Below are 14,171 nucleotides of genomic sequence, written 5' to 3'. Positions count from 1 at the left end.
TTGGCTTATGCACTGTTTAAGGTCAAGAGTTTGCTAGTTCAGGGTACCAGCTGGGATGTACTCACATAAAGGGCTCGGAAACCCTGGAAACAGCCTGGCTCATTGGGTATGATCATGATAGACGTGCACATTGTCAAGAAAAAGTTCTTTTTGCCTCCTTTAATAAAAGTCATCTCCTGAAGCTTCTTTTACTTATTCTTTGCTCTCAGTGAATGCACAGCTCTGGACAATTACCTGATCGCTTTTCCATGAGCCAATTTATTACATAGATGCCAAAGGATAACAGTAGTTTAAACCAGAAGGAGTGTTTGTTGTCTCAAGGATTAACTGATATACTACACCTAAGGTGCTTAGCCCAGTGTCAAGAATAGAATAAATAATAGCTTTTTAAACAACATAAATTAAGACATTGTTTCCATTTTTTTAAGCAAAGTCTTTGTAAATAGGGAAGGGTGGAGAAGGTGAAGGGAGGGCAGGGGTATAGGGTAAAAATAAGAACCAAAATACATCATGTAAAGGTACAAGATCCTAGTAATAAATGTAACTGTATTGTATGCCCAAAAGAACCAATAAATTAATGAAAAAACCATAAAAACATAAATTAAGATATGGAATTTATATATAAATTTGTCACAATTTTATCTTAGCCAATTAGAAACAAAACATAATTTCTATGGAGTATCAAAACCTTAAGTATCCAACCCTGGACTCCCCTAAACTCTGGCCATTATACCTTCTCTTTATTTTAAGACCTTAGTGTAGAAGCTCCTTATGAGAACTGGAAAACAGGAAAAAAGGGCAAGGGAAAAATGAAAGCACAAAATTCATTCCTTCCTCTTGGCCTTTTTGTCTTTATTCAAAAGTGTTAATTCAACCAAAGAAACTCTCAAATGGCTAAGAAAGTAGTAATTATGGAAGTTGGGACCTTGACCAGAATATGCCACACATATTCTGCATACTCTTTATAGTTTTTATAGGGAAAAACTAATCTGCAGTATAGAATAGTGTTTTCAAGTCAAGGCCTGCTTTATAATGTGAAAACAGTGATGATTAGAGCAATAATGATGATAATAGTATCTACAGGATTGTTTCAGGATTAAATGAGACAGTGTTTGTGAAAAATTTAGTATAGTATCTGGCACAAAGAGGGATCAGTTACACAGCTATTTGGTACAGCAAAATAAGGTGGCAAAGTGACATTCATCCATGGTACATTTACCAGCCAAGATCTCTCTCCCTCTCTCCCTGCCAGGCATTGTGCTATAAAGACAGGGGAGACCTGGTCCTTGAGTAATTTATGGCCTAGGAGAACAACAATTTAGGATAAGATGAGAGACAGAGGACACAGTGTGGCAGGGTTAACAGCCATTCAGAGGCTATGGGAGTGTATTTAGCCCATGGGATTTTTTTTGTTTTTTTTTTTTTGCATGATGCATGGATCTTAACTGTACTATAGCATGAGTTTTCTCCCAAGTGGAGCCAAGTGGAATCGGTAATCATGTAATTTTGACAAAGTCAGATTCACAGAAGGAAAGGAATTTTGAGTTTACTCACTTCATTTCTTGCACTAGTTTTCAGGAAAATTAGTACTCAAAAGATTCAATATGTCTTTCTCTTTTCTCTTCTTCGCAGGTACAGATTCAGTAGTCTCTCCTGAGAGTCACTTGTTTAGCTTTCTAATGAGGATACTACTTTTCTCACATAACTTTATTCCCTGAGTTAAGTCAAGAAACATTTCTGCTAACAAGGAGAATTAAGCTGGAAAGAATTTGTAGGTCATGGGTAGCACACTGCCCTTCCTACTCCTGCTGGGAGCACATCCCACTCCTTTTTGAGAGCAGGTCCTAACCATGTCCAGGATTCTCATAGAAACACTAGAAGGCCATTCTGGTGCTTACTTCAGGAAGATTGTTCAATGAAAGGCCTTCCTGAGAATTTATGGTTAATATTTAGGTACACTGGAAATGCGATTGTCATCTGAGGAGTTTCGGTAAAGTTTAGTTAGCGGGTTGGAATCTGAAATGTTTTATTAGCTTTTTCCAATGATTTCTAAAACATACTTAGGATTCTCTGCAGGGCTTAGAGAATTCTCTGCCAGACCCTTTCACCTACCATGTCATTATTTGAAACTTCTGAAACATGATTGAAAATAAACCTCTCTTCCTTTAAGTTGTAAGTGTCAAGTATTTTTCTCCAGCAATGAGGAAGTTGACTAAGATAGGGGGGATAAATTATTTATTCCCATGGGTCATTGTTGCGCCTACCACCCAATGTGTTTGTAAGGAAAAAAACATTGTAAATAAAAAGTTAATCCATAGTATGACTTCAACCAAGTATTAATTATTTCCCAAAATTGGAAAATTCTTTCCTAACTTGATATCAGCTCAACCTATTCCTCTTCTACACTTACCAGTGCTTGCTTCATCTTCTGAACCAGTGTGAGAAAAGTGCACTTCCTTCTCCATGGAAGTATTTGAGATAGCATATCTCAGTCTTCCATCTCTAGCCTCTTCTTATACCCCTCAGCATCACTGCCTGAGGAACAACTGCCTTGAGAATCCCTGCTAGAATAGGCAGTCTTTCAGTTATGGTTGATCATCTTGTTTCTTTCAAGCCCTTTCCACAGTCTGACATTTTCTTGCTTTGATATTTGCTCATGTTTTTATTGCTGATGAGAACATTAGCTCTTTGATGGCAAAGATCTTGTCTGTCTTATTCACCACTGAATCTCCTGTGCCTAGAACTGTGAGTAGAAAGCATATGTCATAGATAGTTTCTCATTGCTGGGACAAAATACCCAATACTCATAATTTAAAGGAGGAAAGGTTTATTTTGGCTCCTGTTTCAGGACTTTCAGCCCATCATTGGCAGGCTCAAACACAGAAATGACACCATGGAAGGACCTGCAATGTGGGAAAGCTGCTCACATAATGGCAGCCAAAAAAGCAGAGAGATAAGAGAGGGCCTAGAGAAGGAGACGTTCCCTTCCAGGTCACACCTTGCATGACCTGCCTCCCACTAGGTCCCACCTCCTAACAGCAAATTCAGTTATTTAATTCATTAAGGAATGAACCCAGTAATGAGTACACTACACACATGACCTAATGGACTTCCAAAAACCTCATCTCTGAGAGCATAAGAGTTTGAAGGGACATCCAGATTTAACCATTATATACTACCTCTGGCCCCTAAGTGACATGTCATCTCTTTAAGCAAAATATATGTAGTTCATCTTTAAGAGTTGTCAGTCTTACCAGTTCCAGAATTGCTGAAAAGTCCAAGTACAAAGTCTCCTCTGAGACTGAAGGCAAACTCTTAACTGTGAGTCCCAAGCCCCATAAAAAACAAAACAAAACAAAACAACAACAAAAAAACACAGCTTAAACAATGCAAACACACAATGGCACACACTGCAAACACAATGGTACAAGGTAAACTATCATTGCAAAAGGGAGTACAAAGGAGATACAAAGAAATGAGGCCAAAGCATGACCAAAACCCAGTAGCATTAACATCGAATCAGAGGCAAATTTGGGTGAGATGTAACTCCAAAAAAAAAAAAAAAAAAAAAAAAAAAAAAAGGAAAGCCACAGGCAGTGAGCAAAGCCACCTCTAAAGGGAGATAGGAAGAAAATGGCTAGAGGGGAAGCGGGAAGGGGAAGGAAGCAAGGGAAAAGAAAAAATGTGAAAAAAAGGAAAACATGTAAACAAAGTCTCTGTAAATAGGGAAAGGTAAAGAAGGTGAAGGAAGAGGAGGGATATGGGGAAAAAATAAGAACCAAGACATATCATGTAAAGGCACAAGACCCCAATGATACATGTAACTGTATTGTTTACTTTAAATGTACCAATAAACTTAACAGGGGAAAAAAGAGAGAGAGAAGTCAGGCATGCTGCAACCAAAAATGCCATTGAAGTCATTGAAGTGAGCCCAAACCCCCACCAAGTGAATTTTTCTGATTTTCTGAGCCCTGACCAGAATATCACATTGAACTCAGTTTAGAGCATTTCAGGGTGTCTCTAGTCATGTCTCCAAGCCTTTTCCAACTCATCCCACAAGCCAATTCCAAAAGCTCCTAAATCATATGGTCAAAGATATTTATAGTAACCACCCCACTCCGGGTACCAAAATCAAATGCAGAAGTGGCATGGTGAAAGAAACTGTGAAGTAGGAAAGCTGTTCACATTATTGTAGCCAGGAAGCAGAGAAATGAGGGAGGAGTTTGGGAGGGAGATACATCCTTCCAGGTCTCACCCCCCTGGACCCTACCTTCCAACAGCCCTTTCAGCTACTAAACTTCTTAGTGGATGAACCCACTAATGAATACAGTGCCCCCTCAATGAGCCAATCAAATTCTGAAAGCTCCATCTCTAATTGTATGAGTTTCAGTGTACATCCATGATGTGTAAACTGTGACGGCATTCTACAAATATTCATGGATTATTAATCAAATAAGTAAGTGAACAAACCAGAAATCAATGTCTCTTAACAATTCTTTATGAGATTTCACTCTAATTTTTTTTATTTTTTGTTTATGTAATTAAGTATCTCTCTTGTATGGGTGACAACAAAGAATAAAGGAGCTAACCTATAGCAGGAAGAATATACTAGCTACTTTTTTTTTTTGTACCAGGGATTGAACTTGGGACCTTGTGCTTACAAGGCAGGTGGCAGAACCACTGAGCTAAAGCCCCAGCCCTATACTAACTACTTTCTATTTCCTGCCCTTTGGGCACAGAGTGATACTAAGAGAAAATCAAAAGCTGTCAGGAATTTTTATGAGAAATCTGCTGGTTTTTTATTATGCGACTTTGAAAAAGTCTCAGCCTTTCTGGGCTTTAGTTCTTTCATACAGAAAATCCACAGTTCAGACAACTTGATCTCTGAGATTCAGAAATTCCATCAGTGGAAGTGTTAGTGCCAAAGACAAAGGCCTCAGTGTGGCTAAAGTATGTTCAAGGTCCCAAGTAATAAAGGATCAAACCTTTGGTTCCAAACCTTTATGTAAATTTGAGCCATCTAGGAAGTAATTTTTATTCAATTGAATTTGTTGAAGTACAATTTATATGCAGTTAAATGTGTGTAGTTGTAAGTGTAAGTTAGATGGATTTTGACAATTATACATACCTATGTAACCATCATTCCATCAAAATACAGAACATTACCAGCACACTGTAGTCTTCTGAACCCCACCAATGCTCTTGACATTAGGATCTCTTAAGTCAAGAAATCTGAGACTTTAACATGTTCAGAGGTAAATCTTATGAAAAAGTTGAGTGCAGATAATTAATTAGGGCATTTTTGCTTTTGAATTCAGATAGTTTTCACAATGTAACTTTTTTGTGGCTGAGAGTACATTGGTCACAGGTTTCTTGTAGGCTAAGGATTCATGTTTCTTCCACCATCTGTGCCAGATCTTGTGGCCTTTCTTATCACATGAAGTTTCTGGTGCCATAAAAAATCTGAGAAAGTCAACTCTGAAAATATTCTTTTAGCTCTCTAATATCCCACTGTTAATTAAATTATGGGTTCCACTTTTCATAGGTAAATCTCTAATTTTTTTTCTTTTTATTGAGTTTATTGGTACAATCTAGGTGTACAGTAAAGTTACATTCATTATTGAGATCCTGTACCTTTACATAATAGGTCTTGATTCTCATTTTTTCCCCTTGTCCCTGCCCTCCTTTCACCCTCTCCTCCCTTCCCCATTTACAAACACTTTATTTCAATTTTTTCAATTTCTCATATTTTTTCCACCCCCTTATTACCTTTCCCCCACCCTTCCCACTTTCCCTACACCTTTAGCCCTTTACTTCCTATTTCACATTATTAATTATCTCATTAGAATCCTGTGTACTATTATAGTTTTTCACACCAAAGAAACTATTCGGTATTTCAGTTAAAGAAATCTCTGTATGAACATTAAAAATAGGGAATCCTAAAATAAAACTAAAAACGAAAGTAAAAGAGAAAAGGCAATGATGTAAGATTAAAATAATCCTTAATTCTGAAGATGAAAATGGTCCCTGAACATATTTAAATTGCTTCTTGCTCTTGTAGTCTTATCTTATTCTTTTTTTCATTATTTAGAGAATACTTTATTAATTTCTGTAATCAAACCCACGTAGATATGACCTTACATATTTAATACAATGAGGTACCCCTGTACAAATGGAAAAAAAATAAAAATTTAATATTTCTAGACCAATATGGCTGTCAATTTCTGTACAATGCCAAATCAACACAGTAAATTGGGATAACTTTTTCCAAAGTTGACAGCACAGTCAAAGTTTCCAAAAATTCAAATTATATATATATATATGTATATATATATTTATATTTATATAAAAAGACCAGTGATAGCAGTATGTTATGCATCAATAGCAACAACAGCTTTTCCAGGTTCTGCAGTCATCTGAACAAAATTATAGACATTCAGCACATTCCATTAAAAAAACAAAAGCAAAAAAACAAAGAAAATAATAATACCCAGAAAAGAGCAAAGTTCTGTTGCTGTTGTGGTGCCTGGCACCACTTTTTTTTTTTTTTAGCATCTAAATCATCATCTGGAAAGAGAACATTCTAGAGTAATATCATTAAATGTAGCTCTGATAAAGCATGGTCACTATTACATATCATAAAGCAGGTACAAGCTATTTTACTTTCACAGAGGTATGATACAGTACTGTCCTACATCAATAATACTAGAATCAGTTTTGGTTTGAAATTTGCTTTGTCTGCAAATAAGATGGCTACCCCTGTTTTTTCTGGGCTCCTGTCACATGGAGAATTGTTTTCCATCCTTTCACTTTCAGTCTATGGGCTTCTTTTTGCACTAGGTGTGTTTCTTGTATACAACATAGTGTTGGAATTTACTTCTTATTCCATTTTGCCAGTCTATTTCTCTTCATTGGTGAGTTGAGGTCATTGACATTGATGGTTATAACTGATATGTACTGATTTATTATTGTCATGTTATTGGCCTTTTGTTGACTCTTTTTACTTTTTCGCCTTCTCCTTTTAGTTTCTTGCCTTGCCTATTTGATTTGCTCTGTTGAGCCTCATGGTGTTGTTGCCTTCATTGTCTTTTTCTAGGATCTTGTTTATAATTGCTTGCATTGCTGGTTTGGTATTCATGTAGTTTCTCAGGTGTTCTTCATCATTTTGTAATTTTCTTTTTCCAGGATATTGTTTAGAAGTGTTTGGAGTGCCTGTTTGGTGTTTACTTATCTGAATGTCAAATTCTTCCCCCTCTGTTTGGAAAGTTTTCCATCATTAATTCTGTGTACAGCTTTTTAAAGTCATTTGTATTTTCTCCTGCTACTTCATGGATTCCTATCAGTCTTATGTTATTTTTCTTTGCATCATCTAGGAGTTGTTGAATCAATTTCTCATGATCCCCTACTGTTTTTAAGAGACCTCTTTTCATGGTCACTGATTTCAATCTTATTTACTATATCTGAGAGTCTATCTTCACATTCTTTTATTCTGTTACAAACACTTTCAATGGAGTTTTTAATCTCCTGCATATCTGTTTGAATCTGTTTTATGGATTCCATTTCTTTCCTACGTTGGGTGTTTATTTTTTCCACTTCTTTCTTATGATGGGCCTTCATGGCTTCTATCATGGTCCTGAGCTCATCTTTTTTTTTTTTTTTTTTTTTTTTTTTTTCTCTAGAGTCTAGAATCATGACTTCCATTTTGGTCAACATCTCTATGGTTATCTGGGAAATTATTTCTGTTTTGAATTTTTCTAGAGCCTGATTGATCTGTTTTGTTACTTCCTGTGCTTTGAGTTCAGTGTGTCCTGGTAGTTCATTATCAGCCTTTTCATCCTCATTTGCCCTACTGTTTGCCATTGGTGAACTGGAAGTCTATCCTTGTGTCTTGCTTAAGTGTTTTCTCATTTTTATTTTTGTTGTCAGACTGTCCTTGGTTTATTTTCGGGTTATCACCCAAATCTTCCTGATATAGTTGTGCCCTAGCTTCTGGGTCTCTAACAACCCACAGACATTCTCATCTTCCTAACATCAGAGAAAACAGCTCATTGAATCAACCACAATTCTTTATCCCAACTGATACAATCAGCAACACATTATGATCAAGCACAACTTGGAAATTGACCACCTGTGGTAGTCACTAGTCTATCACCCGTAAACCATTTGAATTAAATTGAAATCAAGAAGCAGTCCAGAACATGGCTGCAGTGAACAAACTTTTCAATATAGTATATTTACCATTTAATGGCTCAGAGAGAGCTAGGACGCAAGACCCCTGATCTCAGTTAGCTGATGGCTGAACCGCATGGCACAGACTGACCTTGGGCTGCAAGGCTCAGATTGAGTTCCCCAACCTTCTGAACAGTTGAACTCCACACCATTCTACTACAGGTTTCCCATGCCCTTTCTTTAAAGATGTTCAAAGTTGGGAACTCAGAAAAATACCCTTTATGACAACATCTGCCTCTGCAGAGTGGGTCCAAAGACTGGCACAATCAGGAGGTCTGAGAGTGTGCATGGGGGAAGGGGAAGGGGGAGATAAAGGGAGTTATGGGAGTTCAGGTGCACCCACGCAGCTACCTTCCTGGTGCTGGAGTGATGGCGGCTCCAGGTGGGAGAAGGCGTGGCTCTCTCTACCTGATAAATCTATAATCTTAATCTTTAAAAACTCACTCCTTGCAAAGTTGAAACAGAGGTGGTAAGAAGCAGAGGTGGTAAAAAGCAGAGGTGGAAAAGCAGAGGTGCCTTGAGTAGCTTTCCATTTCAGCTCAGCTGCTGGAATTACTCATGACAGTTTTATGAATTGTTTTACTAAATGGAAATTTTTTTTCCTTTAACAAATGAGGGAAGCTTCTTTGACTACAGTACACACACGCCATCTTCAGGAAGAACATAGAACACTCTTGTTAGAACTCAGGGAAGTTTCTTATATTTAAGAGCCAGTTAAGAAAGTCTTGAGATTAAATACAGGTTTTAAAAACTTTATTTCAGAATTTAAAAACAATAGTATGTGAGTCTATTCTATTATAGGTTCAGAGCAAGAAAGTGGGAGGTAAAAAATCTACATCTATATCTGTATCATCTATATCTATATCTCCAACATTATTAATGTTCTGTACCACATTATTGCAATTAATGAATTTACATACTTTTTTCTAAGGTCTATAGTTTACATTAGAATTCATTCTTGATACATAGTCTGTGTGTTCAATAAATGTATAATGATATATATATATATATGCCAATTATAGTATCACATAAAATGTATTTCACTGTCTTAAATAAGCCTTTATGTTCTGCATATTCATCCCTTTCTTCTTCCTGACCCTTTTACTGCATACTCATCCCTTTCTCCTCCCTGACCCTTTTACTATCTCTGTAGTTTTGTCTTTTTCCATAGTGTCATATAGTTGGAATTATATCTAGCCTTTTCATTGGATGCTATTACTTAGTAATATCTACTTAAAGTTCCTTCATGTCTTGTTATGGATCAATGGCTCATCTCTTTCATTCAGGTGTGTCCAACCTACAGCTTGTAGCAGGCTGCATGTGGTGTTGTGTTATTGCTTGTATCTAGATGTCTCCCCCAAGCCTCATGTGCTCATGGGTGGGGAGTTTCAAAGGTGGCTGGATTAAATGTGTGAATATGGATTAAATATGTGATACTGGGATTAAGAGTTGCTAGTATCAATCAATAGGCTTATAGCCTAGATGGAATATAAAGGGAGAAAGGGAAGGCAGGCTGGCTACTTCTGCTGTTACCTGCTGTTTCCTTCCTACTGCCTCCCCTGCCATGGATCCCTCTGCCATGCATCTCTGCCATGCTGCCCTGCCCTGGATCTAGCCAACTAGAGACTGCAACCTATACAGCTGGGAGCTAAAATATGCCTTTCTTCCTTTAATCTTGGATTCAGGTATTTTGTCTCAGCAACTAGAAAATTAACTAAGGCACAATGGAAATTTAGTCAGGCACAAGATCATAAACTTTTAATATGCTATGTGATTTTAGGTGACATTTTTCATGACTCAAATGCATGGGTTCCCAAGTGTGGGCTTCATAGGTAAAAGCAGAAAGCTGTGTAGGCTTGTAACCCTACCCACTGAGCTCACCACACAGTCAAGTCAAAACTTGTGCAAAGTATCACAGCCACTGGTGCAACTTATATTTATGTAGCTCTCTTTTTTAAAATGTTAAAATGAAAATATAAAAGTAGCTCTGGTAAGCCCGCCCCTTTGGCCCAGCACAGCAGAGGAGACTAACAGTAGCTTGTGAGCCACAGGTAGGCAAAAGAGGAGTGAAGAAGCAGTGCAAGACCCTCTGGTAGGCCCACCCTTTAGGCCCAGCTCAGAAGAGGATACCAGCTGTGCAGGTATCAACCCAGTGGTGTCTGTGTCTCCCCCCCCCACACACAATGAGAAAGAGGGCTTCTTCTAGATGAAAATTGAAGCCTTCTGGAAAAGTGAAGAAAATCTCTGTGATAGTCACCCCACATCACCATAGTTGATGATTGCCTATGCTGTCTACTATGTCAACAGAGGCATACCCTGAAGAAGGCCCTCTATTTGTATTTGTATTATTTATTTTCAAAGTAATATTTTTCTCATATCTTTAAACATTTAAAAATTTGTATCTATCTTTTTCTTTTCTGTTTTTTCATCTTTTTTCTTATCTTCTTCTCTCTGTCTTTCTCTCTCTCCTTGTTCTTCACTTCTCTCTCTTTTTGTTCCTGTTCCTATTCTAATTCAAATTTATTTTCTTTCTTTGTCTTTTCTTCTCTCAATTGCCATTAGCTTTCAAAGAAAGTAATTACAGTTTCTAGCCTCCCTGTTGCTGTTAGTTTGTTCTCTTCTTGTGTATATTTTGTTCTGTCTTTTCCTCTTCTCTTCAACAGCTTACTAGTGTTTGCGTGATCTTCCTGTATCCTCTGACCTTACTTCTACCCCTTCTCTATCCTATTTATCTATTTATCCCTCCCCACCTCCAAGTCCCCAATCTGAAGGGTAAATTTGCTGTATTGAAGAGTTTATTCACTATAAACATATTTTGGGATGGTCCTTGATTTTTATTTAATTCACAAAATTAAACATGATAGATTAATAACTACTACAAATTGTCATTATCTAAGCTGTGCTTGATGCTATTGTGTTGTTGATTGCATCACTTGGGCTAAGGTGTTGTAATTGATCTAATCAGCTGTCCTTCCTGGTACAATGAAAATGAGATTGCCTCAGAGTCATTAGAGAGTCAAAACCTAAAGACCAGCTGTATCTGGAAGACTGAAATATTAACCCAGGAATTAAACCAAAGACAGTATCAACAACAAAAATAAAAATGAGAAGACATTTAAACAAGGCACAAACACAGACTTCCACCTCACCAAAGGTAAACTACTCTGGGGGAAATGAGGTGGAAAAGTCTGACAGTCAACCATCTGGAAACCCTGACCTGATAGCACAGGAAATAACAAAACAGATAAATGAGGCTCTAGAAAAATTCAAAATAGAAACAATTTCCCAGTTAATCACAGAGATGATGAGAAGAATGAAAGACATGATTAGTGACTCTAGAACAGAAACAGATTTTTTAAAAATGGATGAGCTCAGGACCATGATGGAAACCATGAAAGTCCAGCATAGGAAAGAAATGGAATCCATGAAACAGATTCAAACAGATATACAAGAGGTTTAAGAATTCTATAGAAAGCATTTGCAGCAGCAGAATGAATGAAGGGAAATAGAATTTCAGATGTAGAAGATAGGATTTCAGTCAATGACCATGAAAAGAGAGATACCTTAAAAGCAGTAGGGGATCATGAGAAATTGATCCACCAACTCTTAGATGATGCAAAGAAGAATAATATAAAACTGATAGGAATCCATGAAGTATCAGGAGAAAGTACAAATGACATAATAAAAAACTGTTCACAGAATTAATGACATAAAACTTCGCAAACAGGGGGGCAGAATTGGACATACAGATAAATGAGGCATATAGGACTCCAACTAGCCATGATTAAAAAAAATCTACATCTAGATATATAATAATCAAGATCCTGAAACCCATCAGAAGAACAAAATACTACAGGCAGCTAGAGAAAAGAAACAAATCACATGCAAAGGAAACCCCATCAGCATCACAGCAGACTTTTCAACATAAACCCTCAAGTCAAGGAGACCCTGGAGTGAGGTATTTCAAGTCCTAAAAGAAAATAACCTCCAACCTAATTTGATGTATTCTGCAAAACTATCTTTCAAAATGGCTAGGGAAATAAGGTACTTTCATGACAAAGAACACCTAAGAAATTTCATGAACACCAAACAGGCACTCCAAACACTTCTAAACAATATGCTGGAAAAAGAAAATGAAGGCCACAATTTCATAAGGGCCAACAGAGCAAATATACCAGGCATGGAAAGAAATTAAAGGGAGAAAGGGGAAATTTAAAAACATAAAAGAACCAACAACAGGAAAATAACGGAAAATAACATGACAATGAAAAGTCAATGCATAACAATTATAACCATCAATGTTAATGGCCAGCTATCCCTCTGCTGGGCATATTTCCAAAAGAATTAAAAGAATCATACTATAGTGATATCCGTGAACCTATGTTTACAGTTTGTAATAGGTAAAACTTGGAAACAGCCCAATTGCCCATCAACAGGAGACTGGATAAAGAAGATGTGTTTTTCCTGTAAAATAGAGCACTACTTGGCCATAAAGAATGAGAAACTAGTGACATTTATAGCTAAATGGGTGCATATTGAGGCTATATTCTTAAGTGAAATAAACAGGACACACTTGAGTAAATACCGAATAGTTTCTCTGGTGTGAAAAGCTAAATGTAAATAAGGTTTAAATGGTATAATTGATGCTGCAAAATAGGAAGAAAATGGCTAAAGGTGAATTGCGAAGGGGGGAAAGGAAATAAGGGAAAAGAATAAATGTGAAAAATTGAAAAAATGGAAACAAAGTTTTTGTAAATAGGAGAGGGTGAAGGAGGTCAAGGGATGGCAGGGGTATGGGGGAAAAAGAAGAATCAAGACATATCATGTAAAAGTACAACATTCCAATAATAAATGCAACTGTATTATTTTCCTTAAATGTACCAAAAAATTCATGGGAAAAAGAAAATATAAAATTAATGGAAAATTTGTTACATATATGTTTATTTATTATATTATAAATTTTATATTTTGCCCAAGAATGTTTCTCTTCACTCAGTGAGGCTCAGGTAAGCCAAAAGATTTTAACCATGATCTAGACTTAACACATTTTATTTACCTCTTCACCTACTGAAGGATATATTAGTTACCTCTAAGTTGGCAGTTATGAATAAAACTAAACTTTTGTGTACATTTTTTGTGGGTTGTAATTTTTCAATCATTTTGACAAATAACAGTAATTACTTGATAGTCTGGTAAGAGTGTGTTTAGCTCTTTAAGAAATTGTCAAACTGTCTTCCAAAGTAGCTGTACTATTTTGCATTCTGCTAGCAATGAGTAAGAGCTCCTATGCTTGACATCCTTGGGAATGTCTAAAAAGTGTGCATATCATTGATTTAGTTTGCAATTAGCTAATGGCATATGACATAAAACATAAAGTATCTTTTTTGTACCAGGGATTGAACTCAGGACTTTGTGCTTGCAAGGCAGGCATTGCACTACTGAGCTAAATCCACATAAAGCATCTTTTCATAGATATTAATTAGGAACTTTTGCTCATTTAAAACGACTTATTTCCTTTATTATTATTACTTTTTTTTTTTGCGGTAGCCATGATCAAACTCATGATTTTGCACTTTCTAGGCAGGTGCAGTGCCACTGAGCCACATCCCTGGCCCTGGTTCTCTTATTGTTGAGTTTTGAGTTTTTGTACATTTTGGAAACCAGTCCTTTATCTGTATGGTTTTTGCAAATATTTCTTTTTCCAAATTATGGATTGTTTTCTCACTCTCTTAACAATGACTTTTTGCAGAGTTACAAAGGTACATGGCAAACATTCCTATTCCAAAAGGGAGGAATATACGAAAGAAAAGAATAAGATCAAAGCAAGACTGATATTTGGAAGGACAAGTACTAAGTCCTGTAGCTCCATATTCAACATCCAGGGACACAGGCACACAGTAGTAAAGTATGATATTCAAATATAGCCCCACTGCTATAGGTTT

This window comes from Fukomys damarensis, unplaced genomic scaffold (genome assembly GCF_012274545.1).
Source record: "Fukomys damarensis isolate Sample0158 unplaced genomic scaffold, DMR_v1.0_HiC HiC_scaffold_1, whole genome shotgun sequence".
NCBI lineage: Eukaryota > Metazoa > Chordata > Mammalia > Rodentia > Bathyergidae > Fukomys > Fukomys damarensis.
Note: the sequence above shows the minus strand (reverse complement) of the source record.